Genomic DNA, 27,873 nt, shown 5'->3' with positions numbered 1-27,873 from the left:
TAAAAAATAAATATATATAGTTCTTTTTATGGGTGATAATTGAATATAAGATTGTTGTAAAATAAAATATCTTAATCAACAGTATAATTCCAAATAATTCACGGAGTTCTGGTAATTTTTAAAGCGATATATTTTTACATTTTCTTTTTCAGTCCATTGTTCAGCATTAAAGTCCTTAAATGAATTAAAAGGCCTCATGTTTCTTATCTGTTCTAAAATTTTTAACTGATTACCTATTCGCATTCATTCCAAATTTATCAGCTGAAACTAAACTACTAAAAGACACTATAATTCAAAACAAAAAAATATCTGTAATGCACAAACACTCAAAATGTTCCATAGATTTCTATTTCATTCATATTTCTGACTGGAAGGTGAAAAGTTTTTTCTTCTCCTGTCAGTTTTTTTACTCTCTTTCATTCATGACTTCTAAGTTTTGATTAGAAAGAAGAGTTAAGAATATTACTTTTCAAAGGAAAAAGAAAACACGTGGATAATTTTCTAAGATATTATTCAGCTGAAATATTTTATAATGAAGGTCAATTACTATTAACTATTTCAAATAAAAAAATAGTAAATGGTGTAAAAATAATCGTTTTTTAATTAATAAATTATTTTTTTGAATACTTTTAATTTTACGAAAAGAGACACTCACTCCAAAGAACTCAGCTTTCTTCATTATTCTAACACGCTAAATTTAGAACTAATTTCTCTAATCCCACATTTTATGATAATTTAGGAAATAAAGGTGTCAGCTCATCTGGGGCAAGAGATGCCTTTAAAGTTGATTCATGATTTTGCCGCCTCGGTTAATTAAAGAAGTGAAAAGCGAACAAGTATGCTCAGAAGATTACGGAGTCTCCTCAAGTGATCAAATTCGTTTGCACTCAATCCGCTCGGCCATCTTGATTGAACCATGTATTACACCATGGCATCCATCAAGTGAGTTTTCTCCAATTCAAAAGGATTTAGAGTGCCAAAGTTATCTGTTTAAGTAAACAGTTGCTTCGTTCATCTTGAAATATTCCTGCAGCGTCTGGAAGTGTCTCCAATGTAAACATCAATTGAAAGATTTATCATAAAATGAAGTTGTTTGGTAATATTTTGGTGATTTTAAATCCATTCATCGAGATGGAATATTGGCTTTGATAGCAGTCTTTATAAGTCAACATAATTTTTAAAATACTGTAAAATTTTGAGTAAGTTATTCGATTTGTAATAGGAAATTGAGTCGTATTTATATTGAATTTTAATTAGCTGCAACTTTGATAGCACATACAGTCAGAGTTGAAAGGAATATTTACAATTTCAAAATATATGCATGTGCAAAGGATGAGTGCATAGTTTCTAGAATAGATGCTAATTGAATATAAAGCTGTTGAAAAATTAAATTACTTAATAAATAGAATAATACCAATTTGATTTATCAAATTCAGGTAATGTTTTTAAGCTAAGTCATTTTTTTAAACTTTTTTTATTTTTTCAATGCAGTACTCGGCAGAGGAGTTCTTAACCAATTAACTGATTCGACCTCTTCGGAAAATGCGTATCTAAATTGTATCTCCTGATTAACTATTTATTAATTATAATTCCTATGTAAAATATACTTTTGTCTCCTGGTTAATTATTACTCTTGACGAATAAACTCATCGTAATGCAAAGTGTTGTACTTTTTCTGTGAGGAATATACTCGTCAAAAACAGTGTTGTTGTTGTTTCTTATGGCACTTGCCATAGACAAGCCCGCTGTTCAAAGACATCCGATTTAAGTCTAAAGGGGATCGCCTCTTGTTAGCCAACTTGGGCCAAGAGTACGACTTGACTACTCACGCATCACTCATTCGCTTGCACAACCTTCTTTTTACAGGAGCGCACACTCGCACATCTCACAGATAGAACAGGAAGAACAGCCATGCCCAAACCGGGACTCGAACCGGGACTTAAGTGAATTGAAGACCTCAGATGTTATTTACCTGCAATGAAACTCATAACTGATTGCCTGTGCATCAAACGTATATCGAATTTATTTAATGAAATTAAACGACTGAAAACTCAAAAATTCAAAACAAAAAATTATAATGTACACACATATCAAGTGTTCTATAGACTTTTATTTCATTTGTATTCCTGACAGACAGATCAAAAGTTCGAATTCCTCCAATCAGTTTTTTGCCTTCTCTCATTCACTGTTTATAAGTTTTGGTTTCGATTCATGTTGCCTCTACAGGAAATTAAATATTCTATTTCTTTTGTTAAAAGACATTTTTCAAAGAAAGAATGTGGATGCTTTTCTAAAATCTTATTCAGATGTAATTTTTTATAAGGCGAAATCAATTATTAATAATTATTGCATCTAAAATATGGTGAAATATGCAGATAATTTAATGGATGTATAATTGGATAATAATTTTTGAACAAGCCATATCGAGCTGAATGGTAAAGAATGCAAGTGGTGGGAGAAACTATGAAAATTTTATTTTCTGAATCCTCACTTCAGCATTCACATAATTATAAAGAATTTTTGTCACACACTATTTTTTAATATGTTAGACGTGAAAGATATCAAAGAAACAAATAGTTTACATTTTGGCATTCAAATATCTCTAAATTTATAAAAGGATTTTTGACGAACTACTGCAGCTACTCGAGTTCCCAATTAATTATTCCATACTGCACGTAACTATCTAATCATTAATAAATCTATTGTAGTTTAGTTTAGTTTTAGTTTAGTTATATTAACGTCCCGTTTCAAAGCTATAGTAGGGCTATTTTGGGACGGACCTCGTCATTTTGATCCGTGGTCAGATGACGAGGACGACACCTGAATTGGCACCCCCTTCTCCACATAACACCAGCGGGAGGACGTTTGGTCCTGACGGGTATGACGTGCACCAGACCCACTTACACGACGGTTCTTTGGTGGAATCGGGCCACGAACCTGAAACCCTCCGGTTCCAAAGCCGAGACGTTACCACCAGGCCACCGCAGCCCTAAATTCTACTGTAGAAAAAAATCTAAAAACTAAGTTGCATAGTTCTTTTCAATTATTAAAAAGTTCAAATTATCAATATTTAAATACTACAAATCTACACTTAATAACTTTTACTTAAATAACGATGATATATTTATCTTTTAGACAGAAAAATGTATTTTAACATATAGAGATGTATTTGTCTACTTTCAGTGTTTAGAAAATGAGAAATCTCTTGCGAAATGCGCTAAACAATGTGCAGAAATAAAACTCATTTCATGTTTCCTTTTGTAAAAATCAGAAAAATAACTTCTGTCTTGTGGTTAATATTGTGAATATGAAAATTTAACTAAGCATTAAAGGAATCATGTAATAAAGATTTAGATTTCTTGTATGATAATCACAAAAGAGAGGGAAGAGTTTATAAATCTCCGGAGTTAGTAGGTGCAGTTAAAAATGAAGTGTGGTTTTTAAAGATGAAAAATATTTACAACATGCTCATAAACCGTGCTTAAAAACAAGCCTGAGTTTTTTTTGTGAAGTATAAGAAACCCCACTTCAGAAGTATTCCTTTATGAGCACGTCGTAAAACAGGATGCAAAACTTCTTGAGGACGAGAAAAGAATTCATTATTCACCACTAGAATACATTATAGAGATGACACTTTCCTTAGAAAATAAAAGACATCCAAGAATAATGCGTGAAAGACATACATTATTCTTGTATGCCTTCCACACATCTTCCTACATAACACGTCATCAGGACTTATTTCAAGAGCTCGGCACTTTTCTTTTAACAAAAACCACACCGAATAAAAATAAAATGCAAATGAAGTGCGTTAAAGCTGTGAAAAGCATTGTATTCAACTCAGTATTAAAATAAATTTATTTGTAATAAAAGTTTTATCAGAAAAAAATAAAATTAAAACTGGCAGTTTGGTTTCTGATGTCGTTCCTGTGCCAGTTATAATAAAAGTTTGTGGCCTAGACGAGCGTAGAAATGAATAAATAGTTGAACCATAAAATGTTGCTCGACGATTTTGGAAAAATAAAAAAATAATACTTGGAAATACAGCAAAAATGTATTATGCAATTAATTGTAAACTACACAAATTGTTTTCATGAAATTAGATACATAATAAAAAGTTAAAACGAAATCTACGATCGTAAGTTTCAAGTTATCATGTGAGAACATTATTATTTTTAAGTCATTATTTGTCTTAGTTAATTTAAATCTGGTTAATTTAAACTGGTTAATACCAGTTTAAACCGGTTTGAAACAATCACCAGACTTCTCTATCGGTCTCTATCCCTCTCTCTCTATGTATAATGATAATTTTTTTTAAACTTTCATTTTCACTTTTTCTAGCTGGCAAACAAAGTTTCGGTGCTCGACCGATTTCGAGATGAAATAACAGCTATAACAGTCAACCTTTTAAAAACGCATCTGCTGTCAAAGAAGTATACGCAATAATAATGCAATACTGGCAAAAGCAGGTAAAAAAAATACATGCGATTAAAAGATGATGATGAAAATTGCCATTTATGCTTTATTTATTGTCTACACGATTTCAGGCTTCAATATTCATTGCCTAAGCGATTTCGAGGTTCAAAACCCCTTAAACAAAACAACACCATGTTCTCACATGATAAAGGTATTTAATTTATAAAATTTATTTAAAGTAAATATTTTTGTTCACATTTCATGCATTCATTTTATTGATGAACATTCATAAAATTTTAACAAATCTTTAAAGATAATTCCGACACTACACAACGCTGTTGCATATTTGCATTACTTAAGATTTTTGAAATAAAATTTGATTTAATTATTACTTACATAAATTTATTAATTAAATGCTTGATTTGAAGTGAGGAAATTCTGATCAAAGGCATTTTAATTAAAAGATTTAATTATGCAAAAATTCAATATTAAAATTTTCGATTTCTAACAAACCCATTTTTACAGTTTGAATAATGAATTTTGTAAAGCATGAAAGTTAATGTTATGCAACAAATTATTTTCTTTGAAATTATGATATTTATGCCAAAATTAAATATCTCAATTTCTGAAAACTACACTTTTTTATGAAAGATATCAATTAATTTCAATCAAATATTTACAGAAAGATATCACGTATATAAGATGTATCATGTACGTTTTATATTGTAAAGTATTTTTTTAAAACTCCTCCTGATTTTTGAGATAAAATTGAAATTTTATGAAATATTTATAATTATCCTTTATTATTTATTTATTTATTGCATTTACTTGCTTCTGAAATATATCTAATACTTTACTCATTCAGGAAAGGTAACTAAACATTATGTTAAAAGTATTTTCTTGTATTATGTAATTAATAATTTCATATTACCACTAATGTTTCATATTTTCTAATGTTTCATTGTGCCTTTTTGACTTTTAAAACAGAAATATTTTAATCTATATAAAATAATGAAATTTTATCAGTTCTCCTGTTTTATTTAAGAAACGCTTTTAAAGATATTTGTTTTTATTTTATCTCTTTTTTAAAAAATTTTATCATCTATTCATTGTTTTAGCAATTTATTTTCTGTACGCTCATATTCTTCAAAAGCATTGTTACGTTCTCAGAGAAATAAAAAAAAAACTGCAAAAACAGAAATTATTATATTTACTTTATTTTAAACATAATAATTTGTTAAATATAACATTCATATAATCAATAACATTTGCCAGAGTAATTTCAAGAATAGCAAAACTTATTTAGTAACGTTTCAGAGATTAATATGAATTCACATTTCAGTTAATATCGTAGTGTTCGAAAACCATATTCCTTTATACATCTCAATAAATACTGCTGCTTTAATGCGGAATGCTATGAATTATATCCCGTTACTTTTAACTGAAGATTTTAAACTTTCTACTGAAAGAATATTATTTTCTAGAAGACCGCCGTTTTATCTATGGGGCTTTTAAATTTTGAATACAAAACTTACGTGACAGATGGACATTTTGTATAGCAACTGAATACAACTGAATAGCAGTTCGTATTCCACAGATTCGACTCTGTGCCGTCTGAATATTTTGAAGCATGCACACTTAAATAACAAAACATCTTATGCGAGTGTAGTTGAAAACTTTCCTCTTATAACGTCCGAAACTTTTGTATTCTAAATCAAAATCTTCAGCAACTTAGCAGATTCAGACCATAAGTATTACAAGAAAATTTGCATAAGGGACTGACAATAGTATCTCGTAAGAAATATGGAGGTTTGTTTTCAAGCACATATACATTTACAATAGCATTAGACAAATACTAGTGGTGATATCTCAAGATTTGTATTTCCTTAATGAATAACAATTTCCTCTAAACAGAATTTTATTTTCTTTAAAATGCCATGCAGATTTCGGAAAAATTACCATGACGCAGCATGCAAACCTGTTTTCCCGAAATTTAAATTTCCAAATTTCTTAAATGAAGAAGCCACAGCCATTATAAGATCTACACATAAAATTTCACCTTAAAAGTCTGCTGCGTTCGTGTGTCAACAAGAAGGGAATGTAGACAAACTTACTATTAAATGAAATCTTACTTTATTATAAATAATATTACCAAATTAACATCAACTTATTTTCATTCAAATTCTAGTATCTTTTTAAACAGAAAATTCCATAATATATCACTGTTGCCATTCTGAATTAATAACTATTTACAAAATAATATTTATAATAATTAAACTACTCGTGAGTTACTTTTAAATGAAATATTTATAATTTATGTCGCAACAAGTCTCAGATATCATCTTAAATTTAAATTTCCTTTCGTCAAAAGGGGATGAATATGAAATATTGCAATCTTTAAAACATTTGAATTCAAGGTTTTTGACGAATCTTCGCATTTCAGTCCGAAAAACAGATTTTGGGAGTTTTTCTATCCGTGGACACCATGACTCAAACATACTTTGAGTTAGACGAATGAAATTTGTAATATGGTCTTTACACCGAATTTTTAGATCCCTGCCAAATTTTTATCCCAATTCATTCATAAAAAGCCTGTCTATCTTGCAGTTACAGTACAAATGAACTTGGTAGCTACAAAAAGTAAAGAGATAAATTAATAAAATTTTATTCACTTGTTTGGCATCTAAAATATAGGCTTTTGTTAAAGTTCAAACGAAATCTGTAAAAGGATGAACCTCTGTCAGACTCACTTTCGGTTGCATGTAAACAAAGTGATTTAAATCAATAAAATTCTGTGCATAATCATATGAATTATAGTTCCATTACAAATTCTGGTTTCAATCGTCGGGAAAAAGGAGTCCAAAATGCACATCCACATGATAGATTAATTAAAAAGGTTAAATTCACTTCAAAGATCCATATTTCGTTACTATAGTACACCAATGCGAAACGAAACATTTCCAACCTCATTCCAATTTATGCAGGGAAAAGGGATGATGACCTTTATTGGAGAATATAGGAAAAAGTTTTGAAGACGACACATTAGTATAATTTCAATTTTTTCATATATTTCCAAAAAATTAATCTATTTAGTCATTTATCATGGCATCGGAATCAAATGTCTATTTCATCTTACACGCGCTAATTGCAGTATAAATCCATTATGGATAATGCACAAATAAGGTGGAAATTTTCTTTATTACCAAATTCTCTTTTAAATGAATCAATAAAAAAATACAATAATTCTAAAATATAAACGGCCAATTTATTCCATTTTTCTTTGAATTTAGGACTCGTTTCAATAAAAAACATATGATCATAATATAATTTTTTTTCTGTTTGTAGGCATCTGAAGCTAAAATGAATGAATGAAATGGAATTAAATGCTGTGTACACTTTTTGAAAACCATGCGAAGATGGAGTTAGCAAAATATTTAATAATAAAAATGTTGACAGGGTCTATTTACACTGGTGTTATCGAAAATGGTCAATATTTATAATGCACTTAAGAAAAGAGGATTATGGGAAATTTCATTCTTGTTTAAGCGATTGAAAAATGAATGATTTATAGCTTAAAACTCACAAAAAAATATAATCGTTTATTAAGAATGTTAGGGCAGATGCAAGTGCTATTACTTTTTTTAGATAGAATTTTTTTCCTCGTGTCTCCCTACTTTAATCCCTTAATATTAAATTATAAATATTAAATATTAAAATATTAAATTTCCTTAGTTAAATATTAAATTTAGTTTCTTTCCATTCATTAATAATAACATCTAAACAGGCTAGTGGCCACTCTGTACATAGCCACTGCAGATTGCTTTTATTGCTTCCAATAATCATTTGAACAATATATTCTGTATATTCCAGGTTTCTGGATTTGTAGCAATAAAAAAATAAAAATGATTCATAATATTGAATACTTTTATCGAATCGTTTGTGGTTGTTGAATTTTCTACTTATTGAATCCAGTTTTATGATACAAAATTTTGGAAAAAAGAGAAAAAGAAACATGCTTCCTTTGGTACATTTACCAACATTCAAACAAAACTTACTTCATTTTTCTTCGTTTTAAGCGCTTTTACTTTGTACTTTTAGCATTTACTCTTTGGCAGCGAATTAGAAAAATCACTTGTAAAAGATATTCCTTTTAATAATCACTCCAGTCGTATCGAACTTATCTTTTGTTTAATATATATATCTTATCTTTTTATTTAAGCCATATACGCAAGAACTGTCAATCGACCCAATGCGCCTTATTATTGAAGATAAATTAATTTCCTAGTATCTTACTTTCTAGCTTGTAAATCTTATAATCTAATTTCATTTTTCTATTTATTGGTACTGTTTTAGAAGGGTGCTTTAATGTTTTATTTTAATAATTAATTCGTAAAAAATTTCACATTTCTTAAATACTTTATTATGATTCAAAACGTATTTCAAACACATTTTAAATGCATCATGTTAAATGTATGTTTGAAATGCATCAAATGTATTTCAAACATATTTTTAAACACATCTCAGTTTTAGAGCTAATTTTTTTCTTGACGTTGTAAAAGACCGGTTTCGAATCAGAAACATCAATGCATCGTTTCATTTCAGATATCTGGTGGATTTTTAAAAACTTGCTTGGAATGAAAATTCTCGATGGAGTTAAAAACTTGTCTGTTCACAAAATTTCGAATTCGTATCTTCGGGAAAGCAAATATACTTAGCTTTCATTGTTTTCGCTTTACAGCTTTTGGTTTTCTTAGAGATAGAAAAAAGTACATTTTAAAAAAAAACAACATAAAAACCTATTTGTCTAGGTTTTAATTAAAATTAAAATAATTATTAAGAATCTATTTTTTTTAACATTGCTACCGAAGCCAAACAAGAGTCTAGAAATTTTTGTTATACGAAGAGAAATTATTAAACTGATAAAAAAAATTAATTTAATTTAACCCAAATTACTAGGGGAAAAGAGAAAATTCTAAATCATTTTGTAAAATAAATTTTTATTTTAATAAAATTATCCTATATTCTATTTTATTGTTAAAGTTCATCTAATAATATAAGAATCCTTTGTCAGCAAGAAAACCTTTATGTAATGAATTCATTTGAAAGTTTTTAATGATGATTAATTATTTTTGAAGGGACATGAAATAATCGAATCCACTTATAAGAATCATAAATATGTTATTTATAGATGTTATTATATGTTATTTATGGATTATTATATTAATGAATTCTTTTTTAATTTGCGAATTTTGAGATAGATTTTATTTTGAGATAGATTTTAATAATTGTATTATTTACTCTAATCGGGATTCAATAACTAATTTCTGAAACTGCTATCGATAGATATGTCACTCCAATTGAAAAAATGCATTAAATGATATAAAGATTATAATTTAATAAAGAATATGTTTTTGAAAAAAATATAAATAAATAAAAACAATTTATACAACACTTCACTTTCAGCTCTTCAGTAAAATTTAGAAACTTTATTAAGGAACCAGAATTGAAGTATTTCTAAATCTATTTGAATAATTTATAAAAAAAAAACTTAAAACTCATTTCAACAAGAATCAATTGCATCTTAATTCATTATACATTGCGGTTTATATTATTTATATTCAAGTGCACAAAGAGAAGATATTGTAATAGCCAAAAAATTCAAACCCAAGATTTTGACGCATGTCTTCGTTTCACTTATACATGAGTTAGAAAAACACATTTTTGGAATTATGTCTGTCTAGAAGCATGATAATTCACAAACATTATAAACTAGACAAATGAAATTTGGTACCTTACTTTCACATACAATTTATATTTTTCTGTAATATTTTAAAAGAAATCAATTTTCAGGAACTTATAACCACAAAAAAAATATTTTTATGTTTTTGTTTTAGAAATATTTTTTCCTTTCAAAAACTTGTTTTTTTTTTCTATTAAAAAAGACTAGAAGCTGTGTGTCCATTATATTTAACAGCAACAAATCAATTGAATAAATCAATTACGCAAACGCAAAGAACTCCAAATTAAAGCACATGACCACTTCATTCGTATCCAATGAATCAAAGATCTATTCAATCAGAGAAAGATGTACGACCTTTCAAACTGATTGCGGAAATTTCCAGGAAACATGGTCTACAGCGTAATTAAGTAGTCAGATCATTAAGCCTAACTTCGCATTCATCTTGAAGGAGTATTTCTTTTGGGAAAGTTACTATGTCTTCGTATTTTCCTAAAACGTATTTGTAAGAAATGCGTCAGACACCATTGAAAATGTAAATAGTTTTTGCTTAATAGAAACAAAAGCCGGAAAAAAGTTTATCATGCTTTGTTAAGTGGTTAGTTAAGGTGTAATGGATCAAGAGCTAGAGACTGCTATGCCGCTGTATGGTTATTTCCGAGAAAGAATAATATTAAATGTAGGGATGGTAAAAACTGATATTTTCGGAATCAGGTTTTAGTGTTACGGAATAGTATTAAATAAAATCTTGAAACAAAAAAAAAGGTAAAAGTTTTCAATCAAAGATATTACGATGGAATTTATATTTTTGTATCAACTTACATGCATAAAAAAAAGATCCTTTGCTTATGCATAAATGAATATATAGAAGAAAATTAATGAGCTGAATACATTTAAAGAAAGAAATTTAACAAACTGGAATGAATTCATTTATACTTACGTTCCATTTTTAAAGCAAGACTAAGAATGTTTTGGGACGAACGTCGTCATTTTGAACCGCGATCACACGATGAGGACGACACCTGAGCTGGCACTCCCTCCAAATTTTCGCATCACACCAGATGGAGGACAATAAACTGAATGAATTTATAGGTACTCAGATATTGTAGGTAGCTAGAATTTTCATCTATATATTTAATAATCATTTAAAATATGATTGAAAATACTGTCCAAATGTAGAAACTCACAGAAATGAGTTACAGTTTAAGTTAAACTGTAGAAAGCAAACGTCTATCACTATTAATAATATTAACTGTGCACAACCACATAATCACAATATATAATAACTTCATATAATATGTAATATATAATAACTTCATATAATATGTAACATATAATAACTTCATATAATATGTAATATATAATAACTTCATATAATATGTAATATATAATAACTTCATATAATATGTAATATATAATAATTTCATATAATATGTAACATATAATAACTTCATATAATATGTAATATATAATAACTTCATATAATATGTAATATATAATAACTTCATATAATATGTAATATATAATAACTTCATACGCACATTTGTATATGCATAGCTACAGAAAGGACTTAAGGAAATAAAGTTTCATTAAGTAGAATATCAACTCATCTTCTTAAAACCAAAATTAGAGATATATTAATTATTTTATTTCATATATCATATTTAGGGTCACATTTAGTGCGATTTAATTAACCGGAATGATATATTGCATAACTTTTCCCAGACTGTCAACCACAGATGTTACTAACTATATACATTGTAGTTTCCAAAAGAAAACTAAACAGTAAAACTATTACTTTCAACTCGAGTAAAGTAATTATTCTTTTTCATAATATTTAGGATAAAATTACTTAGAATAATATTTGAAATGGTAATTCAGAAGCACTTAATTATACAGAAAGAACTTTTTTTGTATTTTTAACTGTAATATGTGTATTAATCTTGGCAAGACTAGCACTTATTAACTTTTCATTAAAAGTTTGAGTGTCAGGACCAGAATAAACAGGCTACCAGAGTCTATATGCTAGAAAAAACATTTTGTATCTGCTAATCATTCATTTTCAGTCACGTTTGGGGAAAATAATGACTAATTATAAACAAAATTGGTAAATATTGATGAATTGCAAGGACAAAGGGAAAAATAAATTAGTCGAGGAAATGAGAACCGAGTTGTATTTAACAACTCGGTTCTCATTTCCGAGTTCCCATTTCTCATTAACAATTTTATTAACTTCGAGAAATAAAGATCGGTTTCTTAAATATGTTATTTTCAAAGTGCAAGATTTTATGACTAATTCGTTTCACCAATGATATTTTTAATGCTTCTACAATTTTGTTTCTTCTTTTATCAGACAGGATGAATTCTTTGGTTTAAGAAAGAATAGAACTAAATATAACAGATGCTTATAGAACATTTGAGATATTTATAGATTCACCAAAAAAATTTACATTGAATTATAAGGCCGTAAATAAGGCCCGTAAATTGCCTTTAACTAAAAAAAAAAAGAAACGAAAATTTAATGCAGTAAAATACAACAATTCAAAACTTTTAGTGGTAATTATAACATCATATATTTTATACAAATTCAGTATAAGATAATTTCTCCTTCGAATGAATTCTATTAAAGAAAATTTTTATTTAATCAATACTGTATAAGATTTTCAAAAAAAATTTCATTCAAATCATCTATTTTTTTTAAATAAAACTGAAATTATTTTTTTCTCCATGGAACTGCAAATTATTGAATAGATATTTTTCAGTTTATTTCTTGCAAATTCTGTTAAATACATAAAAAAAAATTAATGAAGTTTTAGAACGATGTTTTATTGATCAAAATCTATGTTTACTTTGTGCATGTGCCATGTTGAGTTAGCGAACAACATAACAGCGTCGTAAATATATTTAGTAAACTTAATTTAAAATACCCAGGTTATGAAAAATTGAAATATTTAAATAAGATTCATTTTATCTTTCAGACACTGAAAGGTATTTTTCAAAACCGTTTGTTGTCCTTTAAAGTTTTTTTTTTCAGATTATTACTTGCTTTTAACTATCAAAAACTTTAAATTCACTTCCAAAAATAGCTCCGTTATTTCGTATTGGAAAAGCATATTTAGGTTTCCACTCATAGTGTTGAATTAAATTTTGCATTATTCTTTGAAATTTTTTATTAATTATTAGGAAAAAATGTTCTCTTTTTTAAAAAAAAAAATCGTTTTGGAAACTGAACACTTTTTCTAGAATCGCAGACTAGATTGAATTTTAAAAATCATCGTTGCAATAGATTATTTCATTTTAATTAAAAATAAAGTTGCAGACGATATTGTGTTAGTATTCCATCGAGTGCTGCTATTAAATCTATTTTTACTTTCACGCATCAGATGTTTGCATTAGTTTAATTATGTTTTAACCAATGTTTTGTGAAAATGAAATAGTAAATATTTTATTAGTAAAAAACATGAAATTAATTATTATATCCTTGGTATTCCTGTTATTTGATAAATAAATCTAAAACCGCAAGCAAATCCTCGGGAGAAAAGTCAGAAAAAAGAAGAAAGAGAAGAATTTTTCTATACAAAACAAGAAAGAAAATATTTTTGAAAACCGAAACTGGTCTAAAAATTTTAGGATTTGTATGCGTTTTTTTCATTGGCCAATTCGTACTTGAATCATTGAACCATAATGCGCCATAATGCGCAGGGCATTAATTTAAGAAATGCAGCATGATGTCCAGACCAAAAATTAACATTGATAACTGATCTCTTTTCTTATATTTTCTATCTTCCGACATTAACATTTTGATTTCTTTTCCTCCATAGCAAGAGGCATAGAGGATAATGTATAAGGTTTCAGCAGTTTAATATTATTTTTATGACAATTTTAAAACATTTGTTTAACACAGCAAAGCTGAAAATGTCTCCTACGTTGAAAGACTTAAACAATTTTTATGCAGCCAGTTTGATCGAGTGATAGCATTAAGAATTCAACTTGTCTCTACCACCTATTTTATGAGCATGTAAAAGAACTGTACTTCATAATGAAAACTGTTATTATGAGAGTTTAAAAACGAATAGCCATACTTCTAGAGCCTTTTGATTAGATAAATATGTACTAACATACATAAAAGAGCACACTTCGTTATAGCGAATAAAAATACATTTATATTATGCTAATATGTTTTACAGATGAATATAGTATTAAAACACAAAAAACGATTATGGCAAAGTATGCATATGATGGGTGCCCAAGCTTCTGCATCAGTCAGCAACACAAGTGTTTCTACACTGAAACCATTCGCTCCTTTTTTAATCACCGAGGACAGTATTTCTATGTCAAAAGCCATTATTTATAATGTAATCTTCTACTAATATTGTAATTATAATATTGTTATTAAAATTTCTTTACCTATATCTGAAGTCTTCTTATCATATGGACGCATCATAGAGTATTTCATTTAAATCGAAAAAGAAAATCCAGTTAAATTGGATGATCACCACTTTCTTCTAAATCTCTTGCAAAACATCTCAAAGTGTCATTGGCTTGAAATGTAACACATTTTTCAAAACATGTTAAAGATAAGTGATTACTGTTTAAGCATCTTGTAAACGTCACTGAGCTGTGATATTGCTGTCTGATAAAGCAATATACATGATAACATGCATTCGAAGCAATGTAGTTGATCCATGAAAACAATCCTCTTGAGAAATATATGCAGAACCAGAGATAAAAGTAATAATAAAAGTGGAAATGATGTTCTAAATTTTCTCTTTTTCTAAAGGAATAAAGCAGTAAGATTTTATTCTTGAAAAAAGATAAAAATAAATTTATATTTATGGATATAATTTGTGAAATAACAGTTCTTAAATAGCCATTCATACAGTGTGGAAATTATTTTCTATGCTGCTTAAGAATTTTCGCTTTTTCAATTAGGAGTCAAATTATATGTTACATAAGTGAGTTTCTAAAATGCATGAGTTTGTTCTCATGAAGTTTTACTTGAATAATTAATATCGTTTTCCTTGGCATTATTCCAATCAGAAGAATAAAAAATTTATACTTAAAAAAGATATGTAGATTAAGAATTTGAAACAAAGATATGTCTTTTAACTGAAAAATATCACTTTTATAACTGAATGTTTCTTCTTTACAATGAGCTAATTACACTAATTCTCTAATTAAAAATTTTTTATCTCCTTATAATATAATTTCTTACATAAGTTTTTTATATATCATATTCATTTTTTTCGAAATAATTACTAATTATATTTTTTCTACATTGTTGCTTTTTAAAAGAAACTGCCATATCATATATTTACCAATCCTGCCATCAATTTTATAGAATTCTGAGATGTCATGCCATTTTTCAAAATGTTCACCGACTACAAAATTAAATTGGCTTATCGCACTTGACGAACTTCTCAAAGTCTGGAATTTACTAAATTTTGTGACATTACGTCATCTGTAAATGTGTCTGCAATTTAACACGAGTCAAAAATATTTCTTACTGATTATGATTTTTTTTCTTTTATCTCGGACGGAATTTCATTTAGGGATTGCAATACCGGGATACCGAAAACCGGTATTTTGAGCCATTTGTACAATTTTGTAATACCGGTATTCACAAGTTTAAATACCGGTTTTTCGGTATTTACTAAAAATTTTTAAAATTGTCTCCACTATATGTTCAGATATCGCGAACATAGCAAAATAGTATACGTTTTTGTTTTGATGTCCCCCTAAGGGATTAATTAGATAATTAATGGCTTAATTAATTGCTTAAATCTAAATTAGCGAAACATGGATTATATCTGAAAGAAAATATTGGATCCATAACGATTGATGGAGCAACAATTATGAAAAAAGTTGGAAAGTTGATTGATACAAATAAGCAGTTGTGCTATGCACAATTAGGAGTAATAGATGTATTATTCCAAAAAATTAAAGAACAGAAGAATCCAAATACTGTGGATATAGAAACTTCGGATTCCAACTTTGAAAAGAGTAAGAGTGAGAGACATATTGACAATGAAGATAATGACAATGTAATTGTTGAAGATTTTGCTAATGAGAATGAAATATTAACCTATCAAGAATTGCTTCCTATAATTTATAGTTCGAAAAATTGTTAAGGTATTTAAACGTTCCCCTATAAAAAAAGGATATATTACTAAAATATATAGTAACTGAAAATAAAACAGAATATATGTTAATATTAGATTCTAAAACACGTTGGAACAGTTTACTCCTAATGATGGAACGATTTTTGAAACTGAGAAATCCAATCCAAAAAGCAATAATCGACTTAAACCTGTAAATTAATTTTTCATATAGTGAATTGGACTTAATATCCAGAACTATATCAGCTCTACTTCCAATAAAACTGACTATTGAGGCATTATGTCGGAGAGATTCTAATTTATTAACAGCTAATGCAACAATAAATTTCATGTTGCAGTCACTGAAAGAACAACACATCACTATCTCAAGAATTATGTATTACATTGAAAAATCGCACAGAAGAAAGGCATACCGAAATAAAAAAAATGTCTTATGGTATTTACATAAATATAATGATTTTAAAAATGAAAATAAAAAGAAGAAAAGAAAATAACCCATTCAAATCTGATTAAGTTTAGAATAAATTTTCTTAAAATTTTTTACCCACAAACATATCCACATTCAGAAGAATTCCGTTGAGTTATCGAAGATTATGATGTCACTACTGTCGATAGTCAGCTGGTAATTTTTACACAAAATTACTTTTCAGGCTTAATGACAGTGCAATTGATGCATTATGCTTTTTAAGATCACATTTCAAAAATTTGTAATAGTATCACAGACTGTATAGTGATATTTACACTTTTTTTGTGATTTAAATAAATAAGATGTTTCTTTACTTTTTTGTGATTATATACTGTTATAATTTATAAATTGCAAATTATTTTTTGTGATATTTACACTCTCTAACAAAACTGGCAAATAAAACAAAGAAACATCTATGTTTTCTTTCTTTTTCCAAAATTTCTAATACCGGTATTAAAACCGGTATCCCGGTATTAAGATTTAAAAAATACCGAATACCGGTATTGAAATTTTGGTTTGGTATTGCAATCCCTAGTTGCCACATAGATAGTTTAATTTCTGAAATGACTAAATTTATATGAATGTTTTCAAAATCAAAAGATTAACAGTTTTTGAAGGAATTCTTATACTTTTTTAAAATTTTGATACTTTTTCTACAAATTAGAAGATTAATGTATGTTAACATATGTAAATTAAAATCAACAAAAATAATTTATTACAAATATTTCCCAATCTACAGATCTGAAAATAAACTTCCTTTGTTCAAAATTGCAAATTTTATAGCATGAATTCTTCCACCAGAAAAACAAAACCCTTGGAGTAAAAAATAAAAGAAAACATTCTCTCGAAGCGCCAGAAGCAATTTAAAAAAAACTGTGCTCAAGAAGTGACATTAAATTGAAGAAAGGATTTGAAATCGGAGAATTTTGTACCTCGGCAGGATATGAAATAAAATTGCTGCTGCTCATAGCATAACATAATAGTACCCCACCTCTCACCTGTGATAGATTTTTCTGTAAAATGTAAGAGTTCATGCGGGACTTATGTTTCAAGAGTTGATTTTTTTTCTCTGAACTTCAAGGTATAAAATGTTTTTCCGATTTTCCCCATTTCTTTTTCTAGTATGAAATGACATTTTATCACCGACTCGGAAAGAGTACGAGAACAAGGAAACATGACGCGAAATAGGAAAATTTCAAAAAGCATTCTCGTATTGCCTTTAGGGAAATTTAATGTTTAAAATAATAAACTGTAATAAGATTTTCTATTATTTATATTTGGTATTTGTTTATTCTTTTTCTTTTTCGACTTTTTGTAACCGAGATTTTTCCTTGGGCCCAATAGGAAATTGTATAAAATCTCAGTGTAGCCAGTCTTTACCCAGTGTCTTTACTTCTTCCGTTCTAAACTTTCCTCAAACGGATGCTATGGACTTTTTACTTCCACTTATGCTCCAGCCTACTGATTGCAGATCTACACGATTCTTCAGAGGTGGGATTGCAAAAATAATGAAGTATTTTTTGTCTGTTCAGCTTAAAATACTTTAAGCCCCTTGGATGAAAGAGTCGAAGTGATATTAAAAAAATTTTTTTTTCCTAACTCTTTCATTCCTGAAAAACTCCTCATAAGAAAAAAATGTTCTTTAAATATGTTCCTACCAAAATGGGAAAGTTATAGAATATACGTAGACTGAACTTTTCTAAATGGTACGACCCCTGATTCAAGACAAGCTATGCTAGATTATAAGAGAGGGAAATTCACACTACCGTACTTTTATAAGAGAGAAGAGAAACTATTCATATACATATATACAAATAAAAGGGGGGGGGGAACTATAACAAACAAAATTGCGCCATCTAGTGTAGAAGATACAAATTATATCAATCTTATACAAAATAATTTCTTAAATTTCGAATTTTTTAATACATATTATACATCAAAATGATATTATTAAGTATGAGTAAATTTATAGAAAATTGTTTGACAAATTTAGGATTTTTCAAATGTATTAAATGCAAAATGCATTTACGAATTCTTATGTAGAATTTGTAATTGATAAATAATTTCATATTAATATTATTAAAAGGAATGTAGTTACGCATCAGATTTTTTTTTTAGTTTCTTCAATAAAACAATTTAATTTTATTTAACTAAATGCCTTCAATCTATTTAAGGTATGTATAAAAAGTTTGGAATAAATTATTTGAAAACTGATGTAAAATACTCACACTTTTAACTTTTAAAATACAATAGATTTAAAACACCTTTATGAAGCAAAAATATATTTGTTAAAAACCAAAAATATTTTGAATATTATTTGAAATATGGATTTTCTTAAGATAAAAAGTTGTTTAAAGCAAAAATCTTTTGTTTTGAAATTGTATCAAATAATTTGTTCGAGACCTTGCAAATAAGAAATATTTTGTTCGTGAACTAAGAAATAAGTTTTTTTTTCTATCCTACTTGTAAATATTTAATTTCGACTGATAAATATCATTAAAGTTTCCTTTTTCTCTAAAGCATTAAAGTAACTGTGTGTATGTGTGTTTTTTTTTTACTGAATAGTTTTTATTCTGTCATTATGAAACTGCAGAACACTAAGATATCATTATAGGAAATATGAATAAAAATTATGCATTAAATTGCAATGATTGATTTTTTCGTAAGAATTTTCCAAAATTTAAAATTGAAAAAAATAGTACTTAAAGTTGCAAAATAGCATTAAAATGTGCATTATGCAAATATAAGCAGTGGGAATGGTCTCTCCAAACCTTTCTCGGATATTCTCTAATAAATGTGTCGTGCCTGAACACGTCTTATATGGCATTGATGTACAGTTGTTATAAATACAAACTTTTGACCTGAATTTGGCAATTTTACTGAATTTCTTGTGTCATCCTTGGCGAGTTATTGTGCGATCTATCCCTGGCACAATTTAATGGCAACCAAAAACCAAATTTGTGCTTTAGACATTATTTTCTCTATATATAAGTAAAAGTATATTATATACATACTATTTTTACTATACTCAATATATATAGAGTAAAAATGTTTGAAGTAAATATTTGACATTCCAATAACTTGACAAAACTTTGTAGTCGCCAAATCCCATACCAAATTTGATATATTCAAGTCAGGGCGTTTTTGAATTATTGCATTGACATGTTTCTGAAAATACAGATATCAACTCTTAGTTGGATTTGACTCAAAATGTGACAGATGTCTACAATATACAGGCTACATCGGTGTACTGAACTTTATCCATTTAGCTCTTTTCATATTGTAATTATTGCTTCAAATTATATTTGAATAGCCGGACAGACAGACTTCCTCTGATCATAGAAAACTTGATAGAAATCTGCAAATTTAATGTAACGACCGTATACTAAATTTCAAACGTCTAGCTCGAAGCTTTTTTGAATTAACCTTGTCACAAACAGACAGACGGACAGGTGGATGTTTTCCAAAAATGTGTTTATCGAATTCAAGGAAGCCAGAAACGTGGAGATTCTTCAAAATGTCGAGTTGTCTATATTACGTGTGCGAGAATATAAAAATTAATATTAACTTTCCAAAAAATGAAAGTAGAAACAAAATTCGAGCATCTTCATTAAAAAAAAGTGTTTAGTAATTAAAAATATCGAATAAACAAAATTCGACTTTCCAACATAATCACCTACCTTGATTAAAAATAATAAATATAAACAACTCTAGAAAGTTATTGAAACCTTGTTGAAACAATTCAGAAAATTCAAACCAGAAAATTTTATTCCGGGTGCAAGTTGCCATTTATTTTTACTTTTATGTCAGTTACTTGAGTTATTTCATGAAAGGTATTATATGTATGAATTAACCCTTCAAATTTAAATGGCTCCTCTCAGACTAAATTCTATACAGTGCATCTTTTAATGTTTCTTTGCTTAGTTAAAAAATTGCCAGTAGTGTTATAAAAAGAGGCAGACTATGTTTTTGGAAAAGATGTCAACATAAAAGGTTTAATTTTATTTAATTTAATTATATTTTACTTCGCGGAGCAACAAAATAACCCATTTCATTCAAAAAAGAATTTTGCATCTAAACTGGTTACTTTTCCTAGCTTCATTTAAGCCGATTAAATACCGGGCGAGTGGTTTTCCTTGACATTTCAGTACAATTCTGACTTACAATTTCAGGTGTCATCCTCGTTATCTGACCGCGATTCAAAATTGCGAGGTCCGTCCCAAAATAACTGTAGTGCTGCTTTAAAACGGGACGTTTATATAACTGAACTAAACTAAACTAAGCTGACTTACAAGAGGCGCCTGAAAATAGCTTTTGTGTTGATTCCAACAGGCAAAGCTTCGGAGTAAAATTTTACGCATAAAAAAAATTATCAGTTGTTTCGTCTTCAATTATAAGACAAACGAAAAGGTGAGGATTTGATATATTGTGATGCAACAGAATGTGCATTATTAAATAATATAATTATCTTTTAATTCGTATAATATTAAAAAAATACTAAACATATCATTACAACTTATTTCGGTTCACAATGAATTTAATGAAAGTTATAATGGTAATTTGACACTAGACATTTTTAAAATTAAGATCAGTTATTTATTTTATAGAAAACTGAGAACTTTGGACATTTATGGAATGAAATGAAATAAACAAAAAAAAAAAAAACCAATAAAAACGACATTTTAATCCGTTTTGGAAAGTAAACATCATTTGAATCTATTCATTATGCTAATTGTGCATTTATTTCATAAAGACAATATCTATTACCATCCAAAATGGAGATATATATTACCAGATGATCAAGAAGGTGCAGTAAAAAGATAATTTCAGATAATGTCAGATTTACTATTCTATCTAGTTCAAAGGGACATTGATTATTTTTATTTGTCCTTATATGGAATATGCATAGTAATAGTATTGAAATAGTAGAGGAAATTTTGAATTTGAGGATTTTTGATATTTCAGATTTCCCTTTAGCAAAAATTTTTTTATCTGTGATTCTATTTGTTTAGTCTCGGTAATACAACTATATAGTCTAAATACTATTAGACCAATAGATGCTTATACGTTGGATCATATCACTTATAAAGGTTAGAGCTGCATTTGGAAAATTGTTGGCTCCAAAGGTTCGCTCTAGGTAACCAGGTCTCCAGGAACAAAAATCATTCAATCACAACATCATACAATTAATTTACTCTAAATATCAAATTTGCATATAAGATAAAATATTTTTCCAAACTCTCTACACCTCAATAATCTTTCAATTCTGTCATCACCCTTAGATTAAAGCTTTCAAAACGTGTAGAAAAATCCACAAATCATCAGATAGTCTTCCAATACAATAGCGTTTATTAACAGATGACTCATCCTGCGTTTGGAGAGCTTTATTCGTTCGTCGCTTAGAGAAGTGCTAGATTTAAATCGAAATAATGCATATGTCCCGGTGGAAGATTATTATTTGTCAAATGTCAATATTCTCCGGTGAATGTCAACACTCTCATAGTCACGTTGGTATATGAGTGAAATATTTGCTAAATATCATTATTTATTACTTAACCGATGAATGTTGACATTCAAAATGCAATAATGATGAATGTTAAATAAAAATGTTTTGCTACGTTAAGATAAAAGAATATTTCAGATCATTCCTTATTATTAAAGCATATAGTTATATTTATGAGAATAGGGCAGAGCTTAAATAACCCACAAAGATAAATATTAACTATAAATTGTTGAAGTTACTATGAGCAGTACATTCTAAACGAAAAAAGGGGGACGGCAGTGGACAGGTGGTAAGATTCCGGCTTCGGGACGATAAAGTTCTAGGTTCGTGACACAATTCCACCAAAAAAATCGCTACCTAAGCGCTTCTGGTGCATGTTAAATACGTCGTGGCCAAACGTTATCTGCTGGTGTGGTTCTAAAGTTTAGAGAGGTGTGTGAAAGCTCAGGTGTCGTCCTCGAGATTTGACCGTAGTTTAAAATAACAAAGTCCGTTCCCAAATAGCCGTAGTGTTTTTTCCTTTAAAACGAGAAGTTCATATAATTAAAACTAAAATCTAAATGAAAAAAGAAATACGAATTGTAAGTTTACACATAATTTTGTGATAAATTTTATGTAGTTTTAATAAATATAGCAAGTTAAACGTAATGTTTGACTCTTTGACTATATGTTCTTATCATCTTGTTGCGTTTCTTCCCAGAATTTATCTTTGCTTGTCGATATGCATCAACAGTGGTTCAAATATCCAAACAAATGTATTCAAAAAAATTTCCAACTATTTGGTCTTTAATTAATATGTTTAGTTTATACCAGAAGATGTGATATTCCCTGATTTCAGAATTTTAGGTAACATATATTAGGTTCATATATTCTCGAATTTCAACTATTTTTAATTACCCAAACTGTTTAGTGTACTTTTTTTATCCTTTTAGCTATCATACAAAGTCTTAAGCAAATTCTTTTTTCTTACTTTTAACAATAATTGGTAACAGTTACCAATTTAGGTTTATAAATCACATATGCCACATTGAAGAAAGACAGTCGAATCTCCATGGCCGAATGGTCATGGCACTTATCTTATGATCAAGAGACCTGGGTTCGAATCCCGCTAGAGACAATGTGATTAATAGTGTATGTAAATACTTAATTCCTCGATTTTATGTTTTCCTTTATTTCATGTTCCAGAAGATACTGGACATTTCTTTAGTTTACCAGACAAGTGTTCTGGACTTTTCTTACTGTCTCCAGAAGAGTATTCTGGAACTTTCTCTGCTTGTATAAAAGCAGAAGATTTGTCAGTTACTGTATTCTCAGTTCAGAGTTCACTTAATAAATTGGTTTAACTCTACCTCTTGTGTGTACCATTCAGTTCTATATCATAGCATCTACGTGACATTCTTTGACGGAGGCGCCGGGTACGATTCCAGTCAGCGTGGAAACGGATTTACGCAAAAGTAATCGCCTTAGAGGCCTTGACCCAGAATTTGGACTTTATAACCCACTACCTAGAAAGACAAAGAAAATGCCTGTAGAGCAGGAGGCTAAATCGGTCATTCGTACTCCAGCACAACCACAATACAGGAATCCATCTATATTTAAAGGAGACGTGAGACAAGACCCAAACAAATGGCTGAAGGAATACGACAGAGTGTCAAAATTCAACAGATGGGATGACATGACGTGTCTCGCAAATGTGTTCTTTTTTCTGGACGGCACAGCGAAACTATGGTACGAAAACAATGAAGATAGATTGACATCTTGGGATGTTTTCAAATCAATGTTAAAAGATGCATTTGGAGAAAAGCAGCACTATGTAAAGAAGGCAGAAGATGAGCTAAAGAATAGAGCTCAAAAATATGGCGAAAGCACGCAATCGTACATCCAAAGCGTGTTGGGGTTATGCCATCAAGTCAAGCCAGATATGTCAGAAGAAGAGAAAGTATCTCATCTTATGAAAGGAGTCGCCGAAGATGTTTACCAGGCACTACTGACGAAAGAAATAACCACTACAGAGGACTTTATTAAATGGTGTAGAAAGATCGAAGAAATGCAGCAAAGGACGATCCGTGGTAGGAAATTTGAAAGGCTCCCAAATGTCGTACCAATGGCAGCCATTGACCAACAACTGAATCTGGTGTCACTGGTACGTCAAATAGTGCGTGAGGAGGTCCAGCGTCTCATATCTCCAGTGGTCGATCCCGAACTCCAAGACAAAGGCATTGAAGCCATTGTTCGGGAGGAAGTGGAAAACGTCTTGGCTCCTTTGTCACAGACGACACCAGAATGGACAAAGGTGAAATCAAGAAGCCGACCTTCCTATGCTGAAGTTGCCAGACGACCTATGCCCGTAGCACAGCAACCACAGAGGAAGACAGATGTCTGGCGCACCCCTGATAGAAGACCCGTATGTTTCCATTGTGGCCGCCCTGGCCATGTAGTTCGATACTGCAGAAATCGCAAAGCTATTTTTGACGCATATCGGGCTAATAGGAGAGATTTCGGCCGTCAGACATCGAATGAGGGACACTATTCTGACGAGTACAGCCGACCAGCAGTCCGAAGTTTGTTGTCCAGCCCATCACGAGGACGATCGCCGACACACCGCTACAGATCTCCGTCGCCATATAGAAGATCCAGTCAATCTCTTAGCCGCAGAAATGAGGAAAACTAAGCGGTGCGACCTTCCTTGGGGGTAAGGCCGCTAGTGACAAAAATCGTCCGATTGCCGCAAAGATGTCCGGAAACAACATTGAAGTAGTCGTTGACAATAAGCCAGTACCTGCACTTGAGGACTCTGGCGCCTCATTTTCTGTTATCTCGAAGAAGTATGGTCGCCTACTGAAGAAAGTGATCTTTCCAACAATTAATAATGTTCTTTTAAAAGTCGCCGATGGAAATTACGTGAGACCAGTGGGAAAATGTACGCTTCGTCCCGAAATCAATGGCCGACATCAAGCTTTTGAGTTTATTGTTTTGCCGCAATGCAGTCACGATATCATCCTTGGTTGGGACTTGTTGGGCGCTTCTCAAGCTGTTATAGATTGTCTACGCTCGGAGCTCTTGCTTCAAGATGTCATTCAAGAATCCCAAACTCCAGACTCCAGTCGTTTAATCACGTTGGAAGACTATAAAGTACCTACTCGTTCTATCAGAAAGATCACCGTCTTAGGCCGTAAGAACCATCGTTCTATCGACGTAATAGTGGAGGGAAATATGAGACTCCTCTTAAACAAGAAAGTTGCCATTCCGTCTACTATAGTTACGCTCCGAAATGGTAAAGCCGAACTATGGGTTGCCAATGGACAAGGAGAACCTCAGATCATTCCTAAAGGCATGTTCATCGGGTATGCCGAACCCTTACACGGAGACTGCGTAAATACCATAGATGAAGGATCGCTTTATTCTACAACAACTTCAAAGGCAAAGTTGGGTGTCATCGACTATACCACGATGATAGCTCCAGATTTGAGGATCGACCAAAAAGAAAGTATGTTGCATCTACTCCAGAGGTTTTCAGAAAATTTTGATCAAGAAAGGAAGTCAACTCAATGTAAAACACCGAATAAACACAGGCGACCACTTACCTATCAGTCAGAGAGCTTATTACAGAGTGTCTCCATCTGAACGCCGCATTATCAGTGAGGAAGTAACCAAAATGTTAGAGAGAGGCATCATTCAACCATCAAAAAGTCCATGGTCATCTCCAGTCGTCTTGGCAGGAAAAAAGATGGAAGCTGGCGCTTATGTGTTGATTATCGCCGACTCAACAAAATTACCACGAAAGACTTGCATCCATTGCCGCGTATTGACGATACTTGGATTGCCTGAAGGGGGCAAAATATTTTTCTATGGATCTCTACTCTGGTTACTGGCAAATAGAAGTTGATGAAGCCGATCGCGAGAAAACAGTTTTCATAACACCTGAGGGATCATACGAGTTTAAAGTGATGCCATTTGGCTTATGCAACGCTCCTGCAACTTTCGAAAGGATGATGGATAATCTTCTGCGACATTTAAAATGGACAATGTGCGTTGGCTATTTAGATGACATTGTGGTGTTCTCAGAAACATTCGATGAGCATCTTCAGAGGTTGAATACCGTCCTTCAGTGTGTACAGAACTCAGGCCTTATCCTTAATCCAAAAAAATGTCACTTTGGAGCAAAAGAGATAAAGATCTTGGGACACCTAGTATCCAGTGATGGCGTACGATCGGACCCAGAAAAAATAAAGGCCGTGAGTGACTTTCCCGTGTCTAGGAATATCCATGATATCAGAAGCTTTCTGGGACTTTGCTCTTACTATCGACGATTTATAAAGGATTTTTGCCCTAAAGCCGAACCTCTACAGTTGTTACTGAAGGGGGACACAAAATTCTGTTGGGGACCTGAACAATTGGAAGCTTTTAATAATTTAAAGAAAGATCTTACCTCCGATCCTGTCTTAGGCCTTTATGACGAAACTGCACCAACGAAACTTCACACTGAGGCGAGTAGATACGGAATCGGCGCAGTATTAGTTCAAATGGAAGATGAGAAGGAAAAAGTAATAGCTTATGTCTCGCGTACTCTGACGAAGGCTGAGAGAAACTATTCCACAACTGAAAGAGAATGCCTTACGGCCATATGGGCTATAACTAAGTTTCGGCCATATCTCTTTGGAAATGCTTTCAAGATCGTCACTGACCATCATTCCCTGTGTTGGCTGACAGGACTGAAAGATCCCTCTGGAAGACTCGCAAGATGGGCGCTGCGACTCCAAGAATACGACGTATCAGTGGTGTACAAAAGTGGAAGGAAACACAAAGATGCTGATAGCCTGTCCAGAAACCCATTGAAAGTCGATGCTTCATGGCCTGGGGACTCCATAGGTGCCTCCTTATTCACTAATCTCTCAGAAGAACAGATGAAAGATCCAGAATTAGCAAGAATAATAAGAGACCAACAAAGTACCGAAGCAAGCAGGCTGGGAAACTTTGAATTAGTCGAAGGAGTATATTGAAGAATTTTGATCCTTCCGGAAAGAAATTTCTACCAGTGATCCCGAAGCATTTACGGCTCAGTATTCTAGAATCTCTGCATGACGGCCCTACCGCCAGACATCTAGGATTCACCAGGACTTATGATAGAATAAGAAAGCAATTTCATTGGCCAGACTTGTACAGAAGTTTTAGAAGATATGTGATGCACTACCAAGAATGTCAAAGGAGAAAATCTATTCCTCAGAAGCCACCAGGTTATCTCGTGCCAATTCCACCAGCTGTCGCTCCTTTTCATCGCATCGGAATCGACCTGCTAGGACGATTTCCAAAATCGGACGACGGCAACAAATGGATTGTAGTATGCACCGATTATTTGACAAGGTACGCAGTCACCAGAGCTTTACCGACGGCGGAAGCTACACAAATCGCCAAATTCCTACTAGAGGACATAATCCTGAAGCATGAAGCTCCACGAGTTATCATTACAGACCGTAGGCAAGTTTTCCAGTTGAAGCTGGTGTCCGATATTAATCGCCTCTGCAATATCACTCATCGAATGACAACAGCCTATCATCCGCAAACAAATGGTCTTACAGAACGATTCAACAAAACGCTAGCAGATATGCTTTCTATGTATGTTGATGTCGAACAGAAG

At 30.7% G+C, this 27,873-nt stretch overlaps 1 protein-coding gene and 1 long non-coding RNA gene across 2 annotated transcripts in view; one reads left to right on the top strand and one right to left on the bottom strand.

Moving 5' to 3' along the window:
- LOC129962503 (uncharacterized) overlaps positions 1-14,649 on the bottom strand; it is a 29,921-nt gene extending 15,272 nt beyond the window's left edge. The window contains exons 1-2 of the long non-coding RNA XR_008783918.1: positions 14,558-14,649; positions 11,091-11,226 (exon numbers count right to left, since the gene is read on the bottom strand). This is a non-coding gene — a long non-coding RNA (uncharacterized LOC129962503). The remainder of the gene's footprint in view (positions 1-11,090; positions 11,227-14,557) is intronic.
- The window catches only part of LOC129962501 (neurensin-1-like), a 161,443-nt gene that overhangs the window by 99,363 nt on the left and 34,207 nt on the right, over positions 1-27,873 (top strand). The gene's annotated exons all lie outside the window — the stretch shown is intronic.

Source organism: Argiope bruennichi, chromosome 3, assembly GCF_947563725.1.
Source record: "Argiope bruennichi chromosome 3, qqArgBrue1.1, whole genome shotgun sequence".
NCBI classification, from domain to species: domain Eukaryota; kingdom Metazoa; phylum Arthropoda; class Arachnida; order Araneae; family Araneidae; genus Argiope; species Argiope bruennichi.
Note: the sequence above shows the minus strand (reverse complement) of the source record. Positions and strands in the feature narration are given on the sequence as shown.